Source organism: Chelonoidis abingdonii, chromosome 1 (assembly GCF_003597395.2).
Source record: "Chelonoidis abingdonii isolate Lonesome George chromosome 1, CheloAbing_2.0, whole genome shotgun sequence".
NCBI lineage: Eukaryota > Metazoa > Chordata > Testudines > Testudinidae > Chelonoidis > Chelonoidis abingdonii.
The window spans coordinates 367,525,606-367,541,415 of record NC_133769.1 but is presented as its reverse complement, the minus strand read 5'-3'; the positions used below and the strand labels follow the sequence as shown (position 1 = coordinate 367,541,415).

At 43.9% G+C, this 15,810-nt stretch overlaps 1 protein-coding gene across 2 annotated transcripts in view; it reads right to left on the bottom strand.

The window, feature by feature from the left end:
* The window catches only part of NUMA1 (nuclear mitotic apparatus protein 1), a 73,705-nt gene that overhangs the window by 54,652 nt on the left and 3,243 nt on the right, over positions 1-15,810 (bottom strand). The window contains exons 1-2 of one of the 2 annotated variants that reach the window (XM_075061854.1): positions 12,173-12,191; positions 10,583-10,641 (exon numbers count right to left, since the gene is read on the bottom strand). The gene's annotated coding sequence lies outside the window, so the exon portion shown is untranslated. Of the gene's footprint in view, positions 1-10,582; positions 10,642-12,172; positions 12,192-15,810 lie in introns of those variants that run through there. The other variant, XM_032792685.2, reaches the window with a different exon arrangement.

The following is a 15,810-nucleotide window of genomic DNA, read 5'->3' as shown; positions in this document are numbered from 1 at the left end:
AGGTAAACACTACCATGTAAAATCCAGTGTCCTGATCTCAAAGTCAGAACCCTACATTATCATAGAACTGGAGGGACATTGAGAGGTCATCTAGGTCTAGTCCCCTGAACCATGCAGGACTAAGTTATTGTTTACATCATCCTGACAGGTGTGTCTCTAACTTCTCTTAAAACGCTCCAACGATGGAGATCCCACAACCTCCCTAGGCAATTTATTCCAGTGCTTAACCACCCTGACAGTTAGGAAGTTTTCCCTAATGTGCAGCCAAAACCACCCTTGCTGCAATTTAAGCCCATTGCTTCTTGTCCTATCCTCAGAGGTTAAGGAGAACAGTTTTTCTCCCTCCTCCTTATAACAATCTTCGACATACTTGAAAACTTATGTCCCTCCCCTAGTCTTCTCTTTTCAGATTAAACAAACCCAGTTATTTCAATCTTCCCTCACAGGTCATGTTTTCTAGACCTTGAATCAGTTTTGTTGCTCTTCTCTGGACTTTCTCCAATTTGTCCACATCTTTCCTGAAATGCAGCGCCCAGAACTGGATACAATACTCCAGTAAGGCCTAACCAACGTAGAATAGAGTGGAAGAATTACTTCTTATGTCTTGCTTACAACACTCCTGCTAATACATCCCAGAATGATGTTTGCTTTTTTGCAACAGTGTTACATGGTTAACTCATATTTAGCTTGTGGTCCACTATGACCCCCAGATCCCTTTCTGCAGTTCTCCTTCCTAGGCAGTTATTTCCCATTCTGTATGTGTGCAACTGATTGTTCCTTCCTAAGTGGAGCACTTTGCATTAATCCTTACTGAATTTCATCCTAGTTACTTCAGACCTTTTCCCCAGTTTGTCCAGATCATTTTGAATTTTAATCCTATCCACCAGAGCACTTGCATCCCTTCCCAGCTTGGTATTGTCTGCAAACTTTAACTGTCCTTTCTATGCAGTTACCTAAATCATTGAAGACATTGAACAGAAACAGACCCATAACTGATCCCTGCGGGACCCCACTTGATATGACCTTCCAGCTTGACTGAACCATTGATAATTACTCTCTAGGAATAGTTTTCCAATCAGTTATGCACCCACCTCACAGTAGCTCCATCAAGGTTGTATTTCGCTAGTTTGTTTATGAGAAGGTCATGAGACAGTATCAAAAGCCTTAGTGAAGTCAAGATATACCACGTCTACCACTTCCCCCATCTACAAGGCTTATTACCAACCTAATAGCTTTCTTTGACAGGGTTTGATAGGATTTGTTCTTGACTGACTGTTGCTGATATGCTAACTGTTACTTATCACCTCCCCATCCCCTTTAAAAGGTCAGATCATATCTGATACAAAACGCAGGGTCTATAGGAATACGGTTTTACACAGATCAAGACTATGGTTTCCATGATTGCTCCTTTTAATTAACAATTTAATTTTTCCCTAAAGTGTGTACAACATATTGTAGCACTGAGGCAGCGCATAAGAATTTGAAAATGAAAAGGAATAGAATAAAAGCAAATTGACTCGCTGATATTTTTGTCCAAGCCGAGAACAATGCAAAAAGTGAACTTACACAATATCGAAAAGTAAGTAAGTCAGATCTGTGGCATGGAAAGAACATCAGTGGGTTTTTTTTAAGTGGTAGATGAGGTTTTTTTTTTTTTCCAACCTCTGAATTTGTTTTTCATCTGAGACCCTATCCCAGCCCAAGGAGCAAATCTGTAAGTATCCATCACTCATCTGCTTATGGAAGAATGAAGCTTCCACATTTTAGCACCATGTCACAATCAGCCCACTAGGATGACCACTTCTGGACTGTTAGTTTGACTTTCTTTATAGGGGCAGATCTGCAGCCGATGGGGACAAACAAGTTGTTTTCTACTAGAATCTGACCATTTCACTCGCTGAGGTTCTAGAGATCCCAGGAGCATGTTCTGGCTTGCAAACCAGATCCATGGTGGCACTGATCGCAAAAGTCAAATGGGGCCATTATTGTTCAAGTCTGTCACCCTTCTCTGTGAGAAGACAGAAGGACAGCTGTTAGACCTCATTTTGAAAAGCCATTTCTCGATGCTAGCAGTCTCGGCAAACATCAACCTGTCTTCAACGTTCCTCGTTTGCGAAGGCTGAGGCAAGGCATCTTTGGCTGTCTCCAAGGTCGAGGAACTCTTGAGCAGTGTTCCACAAGGCTCAGTTTTGTCTCATCCGCCACTCCAAAAGTATGTGAGGCCACTGAGAATGTAGCAAGCAGTACTGGAGCCAGTTTCCCTCAGACTCAGAGATCAGACCATCTATGCTTTCATCAGCCACCAGGGTATTAGTCACCAAATGTCAGCCCTGCCAGGAAAAATTCAGTCCAGACAAGAAGAGAAGTGAAAGGCGTGGGTCTGAGGAGGAGAAACTGGAGGGCATGTCTCATCTATTGAGGGTCATAATCTAAAGGACTAGGCCAGTCCCACTGTTCTCCCCCACAGACAGCGATATCGCACAGAGGTATTGGGAGGATTAAATACTTAACGTCTGTAGAACTGACTAGGACGACAAGCACTGAGCATTACGTCTTCAGCCAAAAATCCCTTAGAGAAGAGAACGTCTAATCATCCCAAAGGCCTGTTAAATCAACATATTTAGGCTTTAAAATGCAAGCACTGGTCAACTCTCCACTGAGGATCATAGTGCTTCACCAGAAATGCACAGCTGGATTTTCCTCATTATCCTCCTCAAAATTCTCCTTTTTCACAACGCCGACAAAACCCTTGACAACGGTCAGGCTGCTGGTGTGCTGAGACTACAGCCGATCATGCTGACCAATATTATCCCCCTTCTGTCTGTATCCACCTGCCCTGTATCCGTCTGTTGTCTTGCGTCTTATACTGAGATTGGAAGCTCTTTGGGCAGGGACTGTTTGTACAGCGCCTAGCACAATGGAGTCCTGGTCCGTAACTAGGACTCTGAGGTGCAACAGTAATGCAAATAATAAACACTTGCCTGTTATCTCTGAGGTCTTGTCAACACTGATTCCTACAATAAAACACACCGCATGGTAATCCCTCCAAACGGTTTGGTCTTTCATAGTGCACAGGACTGAACCATTATTTAACCTTGTTCTGAACTGGACAGTTGTATGGCTCTAGTTATGGCTCAGAAACTGAGTTAGATCCCACCTACCTTACAATCATGTCATAACTAGACCAATATCTTCATTAATGGTCTGGAGGATGGCATGGACGGCACCCTCAGCAAGTTTGCAGATGACACTAAACTGAGAGGAGTGGTAGATACGCGGGAGGGTAGGGATAGGGTACAGGGGGTCCCAGATAAATTAGAAGACTGGGAAAAAGAAATCTGATGAGGTTCAACAAGGACAAGTGCAGAGTCCTGCACTTAGGATGGAAGAATCCCATGCACTGCTACAGACTAGGGACCGAATGGCTAGGCAGCAGTTCTGCAGAAAAAGACTTAGGGGTTACAGTGGATGAGAAGCTGGATATGAGTCGACAGTGTGCCCTTGTTGCCAAGAAGGCTAATGGCATTTTAGGGTGTATACGTAGGAGCACTGCCAGCAGATCGAGGGACGTGATCATTTCCCTCTATTCGGCATTGGTGAGGCCTCATCTGGAATACTGAGTCCAGTTTTGGGCCCCACACTACAAGAAGAATGTGGAAAATTGGAAAGAGTCCTGTGGAGGGCAACAAAAATGCTTAGGGGGCTGGAGCACATGACTTACGAGGAGAGGCTGAGGGAACTGGGATTATTTAGTCTACAGAAGAGAAGAACAAGTGGAGATTTGATAGCTGCTTTCAACTACCTGAAAGGGGGTTCCAAAGAGGATGGATCTAGACTGTTCTCAGTGGTACCAGAAGACAGAACAAGGAGTAATGGTCTCAAGTTGCAGTGGGGGAGGGTGGTGAAGCACTGGAATGGGTTACCTAGGGAGGTGGTGGTGGAATCTCTTTTCTTAGAGGTCTTTAAGGTCAGGCTGGACAAAGCCCTGTCTGGGATGATTTAGTTGGGGATTGGTCCTGCTTTGAGCAGGGGGTTGGACTAGATACCTCCTGAGGTCCCTTCCAACCCTGAGATTCTATGATTCATTTCTCCCAATAGAGTAGCAATTATTTTGTAGATGGCCTCTGTCTACATTTGGACTTAAACGAGGTGAGCAAAACCTTAAGAGCTGACACAGGCAGAGAGTATAAGTCCCCTGTCCCCGGGTTTGGAATAATGGTGTAACAGCTGGCCTCTGTGCATGCTAACTTGGAGAACAGTGATATCACCTTGCTAGCAAGAGCAGTGCTTAACTGCTTCTGCTGCTTTTGGCAAATGACATTAACTGGGGAAAGGGTTCACTGTTCTCTACAAGTAATTCCTGTCTAAGGCCTGACAAATTCACTGCACCAAATACACTGCTTGCATGGTATTTATCCACAAAGGTAATTTGTGAGGTCTCTGTTGAAAGCTTGTAACTTATCAATATCCATAATCATTGTGATGTGTGTGTATGGGTAATATGTAGGGAATAATGTAACTATATTGAAAATTATGCCCTTATGGCCTTGGAGTAGAAGTTAGTCACCAGGGAATTATGTGTCTTGGTGATGACCCATTCAAGGGGAGGGAGTTGTCATCCCTCCCTAGCTAGGTGATTCTGTAATGCATTGTTCAACTGCCTGCCCTTGCCTCATCCCAGAGTAATCAATGGAAAACCATCAAAGACAACCACAAACAATCAAAACCACTTGAAGGTAAAAGGAACATTATAACTTGTCTACACTTGAAATGCTACAGCAGTACGACTACAGCTGTGACTCTGTTGGGGCTTCAGTGTAGACACTACTTAGGGCATGGCTACACTTACATTTTTGCAGCCCTGGTAGTTACAACTGTGGTCGTACAGCTGTGTAGGGCCGGCGCTGCAGTGTGTCCACACTGACAGCGACCAACCAGCCAGCTATCCCAGCGTTCAAGTGGCTGCAACGTGCTTTTCAAAAGAGGGGGTGGGGTGGAGTGTGACAGGGAGCGTTGGGGAGACAGAGAGAGTGGATTTTTGGAGCAGACACTGTGACAGCTCCCTGCCTTGCAAGTTCAAAAGCGGGGGTGGGGGTGGAGGGAGTGTGACAGGGAGCGTCGGGGAGACAGAGAGAGTGGATTTTTTGGAGCAGACACTGTGAGACAGCTCCCTGCCTTGCAAATTCTGGCCATTTCCCCCACCCCTCTCTCAATCACTCTAAATGTAAAAAGGCTTCAGACCAGATAAGCAGCTTTCTCCGACAAGGACTCCCTCCCCCCCCCCGCCGTGCTGTTTGTCTCCTCAAGCAAACAGCTGTGAACATTCCAAAGCCTCGGCTCGCTCGCTCGCTGGAGCAAAGAGCAGCTGTGTTTGGTAGCTCCGGGGAGTACCTTCCGGTTTGTTGTATAGACAGGAATTGTGGATACCTCTTAATACCCTGGAGGCCAATAACAGCGCTGGTGAGTGTCCACACCTGATGAGCAGCGCTGCATCACCAGCGCTGGGATTCGCTTACACCCGTAGCAGACCAGGAGTACAGCCAGCGCTGCAGGAAGGGAGTTGCAGCGCTGGCTGAGCTCTGTAAGTGTGGACACCTGGTAAGTTGCAGCGCTGTAACCCCCTCATCAGCGCTGCAACTTGCAAGTGTAGCCAAGCCCTTAGACGAACCGGAGTGGTTTTCCGGTAAGCTTCAGCCAACCCAACTCTCGGAGAGGCAGTAGATAGGTCAAAGGAAGAAATCTTCCATTAACATAGTGCTGTCTATGCTGTGAGTTAGGCTGGCTTAACTACACTGCTCAGTGTGTTTTTCCAACTCCCCGAGAGATGTAGTTAACCCAATTAAATTTTTTAGCATAGAGCAGGACTCCGTATATAGCAGGCAAAGAAAGACCCTCTGCTTCCATGCACTGAGGCGACATTTGTTGAGCAGGGGCGTTTTTCTTGAAAGAGTGGACCCTGCTCACCACAGGCCAGCCAGTTCTGCAACAGACAACTTTGTTGGGGTGGGGAAAGGAACCTACTTTATTAGACAGGAAAGGGAATTATTAATAAGTGTAGGCTTTAGTTCATATTTTATTATTTTGTTTTGTATTGTAACTATTTGTTTCCATTACTCTGGTTTCTAGTGGAATTTCCCTTTCTTAAATAAACCTTTTGTTTCATTACAAGAGCTGCACGTTATACAGTAGTGGTGGTTTAAGGTAAAACTGGTAAATGGGGGTACACCATTCCTTTGGGAGCAGAGAATCTGGGATTTCTGTGAATAGCCAGTGTCAGGAGCTGGGTATCACAAGAGAACACCTCAAGGGCACTCGGGGACTGGAGCACACCTATTGTTAACCGGCACAGCAAAGACAGGGCTGGCACAGCTTGGAGGAGGAGTGCTTGAGTGGCTGACAGGCTAGTGATGTCAAGGAACCAATACCGAGTCACCAGAGTGGACAACAAAATGATTTAAAAAATGGATTATTTTATTTTGTTCAAATCATAGTAAGTCTTTCAATTTTAAAAAGACACCTGTTTAAAATGAAAGCTGAATATAATGCAATATATGTCAAGGCCTAAACTTATAATAATCTCTTAAAACATTTAAATAAAAGTGCTGAATCCGTCCTCTCTCAACTTGAGTTTCCTAGCCAAAGGATCAGGGAAAAACATTGGACTTTTGAGGCCAAGCTTTATAAACTTGTGCACAGTAGATCATGTACTGAATTCAGAGCTTGATCTTCTGGGAGACCCAGGGGCTGTGCTAGTGAGTACAGTAGACTGGCCAAGTCCTCACAGGGGTTGGGACCTGGCCTCTGACTCCAGGAGACACCATCATGTATCTCATGGGGATCATTTGCTGAGCTGAAATAATCAGTTTAATTCACTGATAACAGTTAATCCCTCTGTTTAATAAATCACTCAGTTGTAAATGTTTTGATGAGAAGTTTATGTATCCAAAACATTTAAAGTGGTTTGGTTTAATAAAAATCAATTGTATATGCTTTTGTATGTGTTTAAATTCCAGTCACCATCCAGTGCAGCTTGACACAAATCATGAGCAAAAAGTGAATTTTCTAGCATATAAGCAATATATCCTTCACCATTTTCTAACATACTAAAAGTCCACAATTAATAAGAATCTGAAAATATTAAGCTATATAATTGCTTAAATATAGATAGCTATCACATATCCTACTAGGCAGCAAAAAAAATGTACCAAATCTGGTATGAAGGTTCTGTTTAGCTGTAAATCAATGTGAAAATACACCTCTCTTTAGAAAATAACTGAAGTACAAATGGAAAAGTTGATTACAACCGATGATCTAAATCAAGGCTTTCCACTTGGTGATTTAAATCAATCCACAGTGCCAGCCGCCACAGGTAAGACTCTCGCTCAGGGGAGGCAAGAGGTAACAAGATAGGGTCCCCAGGACTGAGTTGAGGACCATCACAAGAGGTACCACCCACTGGTGTGGTTTGCAAACTGCGTTTTCCAGACTCAAACAAAGAAAGGGCTTTTGGGATAAAAAGTGAGTTTGAACTGACACAAGGTCCTCCTTCTTACCCAGCAAATCGGAAAAGACCTTCTATCCAAGGCAGGCTCCAGCACTTTGGGAAGGGCTGGAAAGACTTTGGATTATTAGGACTCCATAAGTCCTAATGGAATCCAAACGGGTGACTTGAAAGTGACTCCTGGTATGTTTAGTGTGTGTTTAAATCTGTTTATTGTTTTTTAATGTGATGCTTTTCCTTAAGAATAAATGTACTTACTTCGAAAGAGCTCTGTGGTAACTAGCTGGAGAGCGGAGATCTGACTGGGCACTCCTGGGGTAGACCAAAGAATTGGGGGATACAAGTGCAGTTAGCCTGAAACTGTGACAGCTCCCATTTCCTCTTATGGACCATATGCTCAGAAAAGCACCGTTTCCCCAACAACTGCAACCTCCTCTCTCAATTCCAGCCCAGCCAAAAAACACCATTGAGCAAATACCTTCCTCTTCCAACACTTTGAGTTTGTTTTCCCACCTACGTTTCTGCTAAAGCTTCGTTCTTCCTGCTCCCCTTGCCCGTTCCCAGTCTTACAGAGAACTCTGAAATCCCACTCACCCAGGCAAATGGGAACTTTGAATGGGTGTGCAAGCTGCAGGCCGTTGAAAGTGCAGGCAGGCAGAGAGGAGCCATGGAGAAGAAAGCATGAAGGAGTTAAGATTACAGAAGAGCATGAGGTGGATTTTTTTGCAGATTTTTAAAGCCAGATGGGATCATTATGACAGTCTGTTCTGACCTCCTGCACATCAAAAGTCCAGAGAATCTCTCCCAGTTACTACATCATCAAACCCATAACTACTGTTTGGATTAAAGTACCTCTTTTAAAATAGGATCCTGTCTTGGTTCAAGAGATGGAGAATCCATCAAATCCCTAGATAAATATATGGATTCCAAGGCCAGAAAGAATAATTGTGATCATCTAATCTGATCTCTTGTATAACACAGAACTTCCCCACAACAATTCCTAGTGCCTCTCTCTTAGAATAGCATCCAAGCTTGATTTAAAAATTGTCAGTGATGGAGAATTCACCACCACCCATCAGAAATTGTTCCAATAATTAATTACTCTCACTGTTAAAAATTTGCACCTTATTTCTAGTCTGAATTGATCAAGATTCCACTTCCAGTCGTTGGACCACATTATACCTTCCTCTGCTAGATTGCAGAGCCCATTATTAAACATTTAATCCCCATGTAGATACTCAAAGAAAGAGAATCTGGGATTTATGAGAGTAGCCAGTGTCACAGACTGGATCGTAATCAAGTCACCCCTTCACCTTCTCTTTTTTACATGGAATAGACTCAGGAAGCTCAGTCTAGCACTATAATCATTCTCGTGACTCTTCTCTGAGCCCTTTCCAATTTATCAGCTTCCTTCTTGAATTGCGGGCACCAGAACTAGACACAGTTTATTACATCAACATCTTTATCAAACTTGAAATCTCATCAAAAGAAAGCAAATTGTTCTGACAGAATCTATTTTCCATTACCCATGTTAATTTGCATTAATTACATGACCCTCCTTAGTTCTTTATTTATCACAGGGTTTCTCAAACAGAGGTCACCATTTGTGTAGGGAAAGCCCCTGGTGGGCCGGGTCAGTGCGTTTACCTGCCCCGTCTGCAGGTCCGGCTGATCGCGGTTCCCACTGGCCACAGATCGCTGCTCCAGGCCAATGGGAGCTGCTGGAAGTGGCGCCGGCCAAGGGACTTATTGGCCACCGCTTCACCCATTTCAGCTGCTCCATTATCTTGCCCAGGACTAATGTCAGGTTGACAAGCCTATAATTACCCAGATCATCCCATTTACTCTTTTTAAAAATTGGCACATCAAACTTTCTTCCAGTCTTCTGGAACTTCCCCAGTGCTCCAAGACTTACTGAAAATCAGGAAGGTGCTCCAGTCATTAATTCCCTCACTTTCAAAAATTTGCACCTTATTTCTAGTCAGAATTTTCCAACTCTTGGCTCTCTTTATGCCTTTTCCTGCTAGATTAAAGAGCTGCCTACAATCTCTTCCCCATATCGGTGTTTGTAGACCACAATCAAGTCAGCTCTTAGCTTATCCAAGAGAAAGTTAAATAGATTTAGCTTCTTAAATATCAGTACAATGTAGATTGACCCGTGAACCATTCTTGTTTCTCTTTTCTAAAGATTTTCCAATTTTTCACTATTCTTTTTAAACTGTGGACATCAGAAATGGACCCAATATCCAGTAATGATCCTACTAATCCCATATACAGAGGTAATACCACCTCCCTAGTCTTACTTGACCTTCCTCTGCGTACACATCCAAGGATCATGTTTGCCTTCTTAGCTATAGCATCACACAGGAGTCCAAGGTGTGGGAGCAGAGGCCCCAGAATTGGTCTCTCTTTCAGCAAGGGAAGGGAGGCAGAGAATTCATGTCAGGGGAACGAGCTGTGAAGAAGCGGCTTTGGGAGCGGTCGAGTGGAGGGCACAGGGCAGGGTATTCTTCACCCTGGCTCGCCAATTTACTCCTTGGGTTAGTATTTTTACGTTGGATACGTTTTTCCAAGTCCTGCTCAGCCCCCACATGGACAATTGGATGTTAAATCCCAGGGCACAGCCATGGCAGTGAAAAAGACAGTCTTACCTCTTACCACTACAGCTTTAAGGTATATCATGGTATAAAGAAGTGACAGGCCTACAAATCCCACCCAACTCCTGCCCACTCCATTTCTATCCTAGGGGATAAGTTGCAGCATCCTGACCATCTCAGAACATAACTTTAATGGAAAACCCCGACATCTGCTGGCAAACCTGTTTGCCAGAAGCTGGGAATGAGCGACAGGGAATGGAACACTTGGTGACGACCTGTTCTGTTCATTCCCTCTGGGGCACCTGGCACTGGCCACTGTTGGAAGACAGGACGCTGGGCTAGATGGACCTTTGGTCTGACCCAGTAGGGCCATTCTTATGTTCAAACAGATTATATTTATACTAGAGAAGCATGACACACAGTGAAAGTAGTTACTGGGAATACGAAGCAACAAATGCAGAGGAGACACATAAAGGAGACTTACCTTAGAGAGAGAGACAAAAGGGAACACAGTCCCTTTAGATGGGTCCAGCCATAAAAACACTACAACAAAAGAAAAAGGTGTGATCAGCCTCTAACTGCTTTAAAAGAGACAAGCAACCAGAACTGGCCACCCAGTTGCCCTTCCAATTTCTGTGGCTTTACTATTACATTTTTTTAAAAACAGGAAAGTGCATCTCTCCCCCAGTTGCGGTGATGGATGAAAGCTAACAGGGGAGCTGGCTGACTGTACAGAGGAAACAGCAAGCCTGATTAGACAAAGTGCAGGCTTTCAGTTATACGGTAGCCTGAGGTGTTACCTGTACCACAGCAGATAAAACAACTGTACAGAGAGGTTATTTGTAGTGCAGTACAACTGAGGTCAGTGCCCTGCTGTGCTGGTTGCTGTAAGCGCACACAGGAACAGTCAGGCCAGCACTGCAGCTGGGAGGTCTAGTTCTCAGTCTGGGTAGACGTATACCCACTAACGCTGATCAAGCGAGCATGCTAAAAATAGCAGTGTGGCCACAGTGGTGCAGGCTGCAGCTCAGGCCAGCCACCTGAATACAATCCCCCTTGGCTCGATCAGAGTTAGTGCACGTATGTCTATCCAAGCTAGGAATGACCCGTCCCAGCTGCCGTGCCTAACGCTATGTCTACGCTGGCAACTGAATGACAAAACTTGTGTCTTTCAGAGGTGCTGAACCCCCTCCCCACCCAAAAGACAAAAGTTTTGTCACAACAAGCGCCAGTGTGAACAGCGCGTTGTCAGCAGGAGCTAGGGTGACCAGATGTCCCGATTTTTGGGTCTTTTTCTTCTATATGCTCCTATTATTGCTGTCTGGTCACCCTAGCAGGAGCACTCTTCTGCTGACACCGCAAATGTCACTTGTTGTGGGTGGAAGTTTCCTGTCGGCAGAAGCGCTGAAAAACAGTGGCTACGCTGCACAGCTGTAGCGACACAGCCATGTCGCTCAAAGCTGTGTAGTGTAGACAAAGCCTAAGAGACAGTCCTTGCTCCAAAGACCTTAACATGGACAAGACAAAGCGTGGGAGGAGAGCGATATTTGTTTCAGGGTTTGTAATGCCACCCAGAGAGGAGAGGTGGTCCAGTGGTCAGGTCACTAGCTTAGCACTTGAGAGAGCTGGGTTCAACTCCCTGTTCCACTACAGACTTCCTGTGTGACTTTGGCAAGTCCTTTGGTGCCTCAGTTTCCCCATCCGTAAAGTGAGGATGATAACACTGCCCTGCCTCACAGGGGGTTTACGAAGGAAAAACAAAATACATTAAAGATTGTGAGGGGTTCAGATACTCCAGAGATGGCAGCCAGCTAAGTACCAGAGATCACTAGATCCTCACCCATCCCTGGAGCACTGTATCCCCACTTTGCAGATGGGTAAACTGAGGCACAGCGAGTATATCTACCTTGCAGCTGGGACCCAAGGAGTTGGGCAGGCTTGGACTCGGGTGGCACTTACACATTTGAAGTGTTGGACCCATTAATTCATGTTTCTTGAATAGCTCTACACCAACATATAACAGACCTTAAACTGCTTGGAAGATACCCAACTAAAACAAGGATCTTGCACATACCTGCCCAATAATCCAGGCTGCATGGAAGGAGACTTGCACAGTTTTACATAACCCCAGCCAATCACCTTCAACACATATATATGCAGCAGTAGACACTTGAAAATGGGGGTTGGTGGGAGGAGAAAAGATTTTAGGACTTGATATGAAAAGAGTAGAATCTCTCTAGCAGGCACAAGTAAAGATGGGTGTATTAATACTCTATGTACACCTCCACAAAAACACCTCGTTAAAATACTTCAATTGCTTTAAATACATACAATTTCCCCACAACATAAAAGGAAGTCTAGAGAGCCCAGCTCCTCCAACAGGAGACACTAAAATACACCAACACTGAGCAGAAATGCCCTCTGCTAACTCCAGGTCTCTAGTGTAACTCCTGGATCAGAGGTACAACATGCACAAGTCAAGAGTGAAAGTGAGCTAGGAACAAGAGACATAACAGAAGACTGGAAAAACTAAAGAGAAAGGAGAGTGTGCCACCAGAGAGGCCAACCTAAAATGTCTGTGTTTTGAAGTCAGGCCATGCTGCCCCCTAAACAGAGCTCAAGACCACAGATCTTTGCAGGAGGTACCAACATATGAAGTGAGAGAGAAAGTATGAGGGAGTCATTCAAAATACAGTAATGCTTGAGGCATTTCCTGACAGATACAGAAAAGCAGGGTGGATAAAAATCAATTATTTAAAAAAAAAAATCTGATTTTTTTAATTTAAATTGGATTTTTTTGATAAAATGCTTTTTGAGGAAAAACCTATCTAAAGATAGTTTTAATTAAGATACTTTGTAGCTCAAAGATGTCTCATCATGGAATAGGGATTATAAATTCTAATTCTATAGCATGAGACAGTATATTCATGTAACGTTTAAGAAAAATTTTGTAAATGAGTTCCAATACTTCATGGATTAGGGACCCAATCTTATGGGGTTCCAGGGGCTTCTGTATAGATTACTTAGGTTACTCTCTCTATCTACCCAATGGGACTCAGTGCTTAGTCTAGAAGCTACCATCAGAAATGCTCAGTTTTGCAGTTCTCAAACTGTGGCTGTGTCTCCCCAGAGACAACATGCTTGTTAAGAACAAAATTGTTTTTAAGTACATAAATTAATTTAAGATCTACCATCCCATTCTCTCACTAGAAGGGAAAACCTATAATGGCAGCAGGCCATAAAAGAGGCCTAGTTTGGGAATAAGAACCATTCAGGAAATATATGTTTGCTGATGATGTTTTACAGAAAGTCACACCAGTGAACTGGTGGAAGTCACTTAAGCACTTGGATTCAGAGACTGTTGAAGTGATAATCTCACTTTTAACAGCAGTAGCTTCTTCTGCCAGTGTAGAAAGAATATTTTCTACCTTTGGACTAATTCATTCCAAATTGAGAAATTGTTTGGGACCTGAAAAAAGCAGGAAAGCTTGTTTTTCTTTTCCAGATTATGAACAAATAGGAAAATGAAGGTGAAGACAACTAAGTTATCAGCTGGAAGACAATATTTTAAGTTTCTCATGTTGACTTGGCTGACACAGTGGATTTTAATTTTTTTTTTTTTTAATATTTCGTTTAACTATTTTAGTTAAAAACAATTTTAACAAAAACAAACCTGATTTGAAAAAATGTGAATGTTTAACTAAATTCAAACATTCATATCCTTGTTTTGTTAAAACAGGGATAGGCAACCTATGGAACACGTGCCAAAAGCGGCACGCAAGCTGATTTTCAGTGGCACTCACACTGCTCAGGTCCTGGCCACCGGTCCGGAGGGCTCTGCATTTTAATTTAATTTTAAATGAAGCTTCTTAAACATTTGAAAAACCTTATTTATTTTACATACAACAATAGTTTGGTTATATATTATAGACTTATAGAAAAAGACCTTCTAAAACGTTAAAATGTATTACCGGCACACAAAACCTTTAATTACAGTGAATAAATGAAGACGTGGCACAGCACTTCTGAAAGGTTGCTGACCCCTGTGTTAAAATATGTTTGCTGTTGAAGAAAAAAAATCCCGAATATATAACATTGTTTTACTTAAATAAAACAATTTAAATGTCTGTCTGTTCTCCTCCTAACACAGCATGGCAAGAAAATCCTCCAAATATTAATGATTAACCTGTTGAACTGGAGACAGTTCACCTTCCAGTGACTTCATAAGTATCTGCTGCAATTACCTTTGGTAAATGAAATAACCAATTCATCTTTCAGTTTCTGATGTAGCTGTAAAACTAATCTGAAAAGTTTTCAAAATAAATCATTTTAAAAATGTACAGTGTGTACTTTAGAATCACAAGTATCAGAGGGGTAGCCGTGTTAGTCTGGATCTGTGAAAGCAGCAGAGAATCCTGTGGCACCTTATAGACTAACAGAGGTTTTGGAGCGTGAGCTTTCGTGGGTGAATACCCACTTCGTCAGATGCATGTAGTGGAAATTTCCAGGGGCAGGTATATATGTGCAAGCAAGCTAGAGATAATGAGGTTAGTTCAGTCAGGGAGGATGAGGCCCTGTTCTAGCAGATGACGAAGTGGGTATTCACCCACGAAAGCTCACGCTCCAAAACCTCTGTTAGTCTATAAGGTGCCACAGGATTCTCTGCTGCTTTTTTAGAATCACAGAATCTCAGGGTTGGAAGGGACCTCAGGAGGTCATCTAGTCCAACCCCCTGCTCAAAGCTTCTAAAAATGAAACCTACATCTATCTCTGAGTTGTGAAGAATATGTATTAAGGTTATAACAACCAACAAGAATGCACTTTTATGTAGAATCCATGATTAAATTCAAGTCTTCCTGACAAATTTAAAATTTAAATCAAATCCACCCTGCAGAAAAGAAGTTTGCCTAGTAATTAAAATCATGCTAGGAAGAGAGAACAGGTAAGCCAGCCTGGCACTATCTTAGATGTGCTCGTAATCTGGAGGAAGGGTGAGAGGCTACAAGTACATAAGTCTCAGCTGCATGACAGATGCACCGTCAGTAGTGGAGTGGCTCAAAGCAAGGTCAGACAGCTTAATAAACAGATTAAATTGGAGCCATTCACAAAAACACAGGAGCCTCTCAAATCATGGACATGCACAGGAGAACCTTGGGTGACATCTGTCCATTACTGTGTATCCACATGTTGCAGTAAACTCATACCAACACCACTCACATCCTCCTCACAGGCCACTCTTGCACAATCCCACACCCCAAGCCAACCCCCAGCATCGGGGAGGAAAAGTTGAGGCTCCTTGCTCTCTGGGCATAGCTGCCCGGCCAGGGGATGCCAGCAGGAAGCTTCCCCGCTCACTCCTGCGGCCATGGGGAAGGTCAGACACTTGCTGCCCAAGGCTGACACTGAGGACTCCTCTGTCCTGAGGCACCTGCAGGGCAGGAGCAGCGGTTTAGCTCTGCGAGCAAGGTGCAGTACAGAGCACAGGAGAGGCAGGGAGCCACTGATCTTGGGACAGGTAAATAGACTCCCTTCAGACCAGGTGTCCCCTCCACCCCTCTCATCACTGTCCTTTAGCGCTCCACCCCACAAGTCATCATCCCTCCAGCTTCCCCCTCCTCCTGGTCACTGCCCCACAGCTCCCCCCGGTCACTGCCCCAGCCAGCTCTCCCCTCCCCCTGGTCACTGCCCCCCCCAGCTCCTCCCAAGTCATCA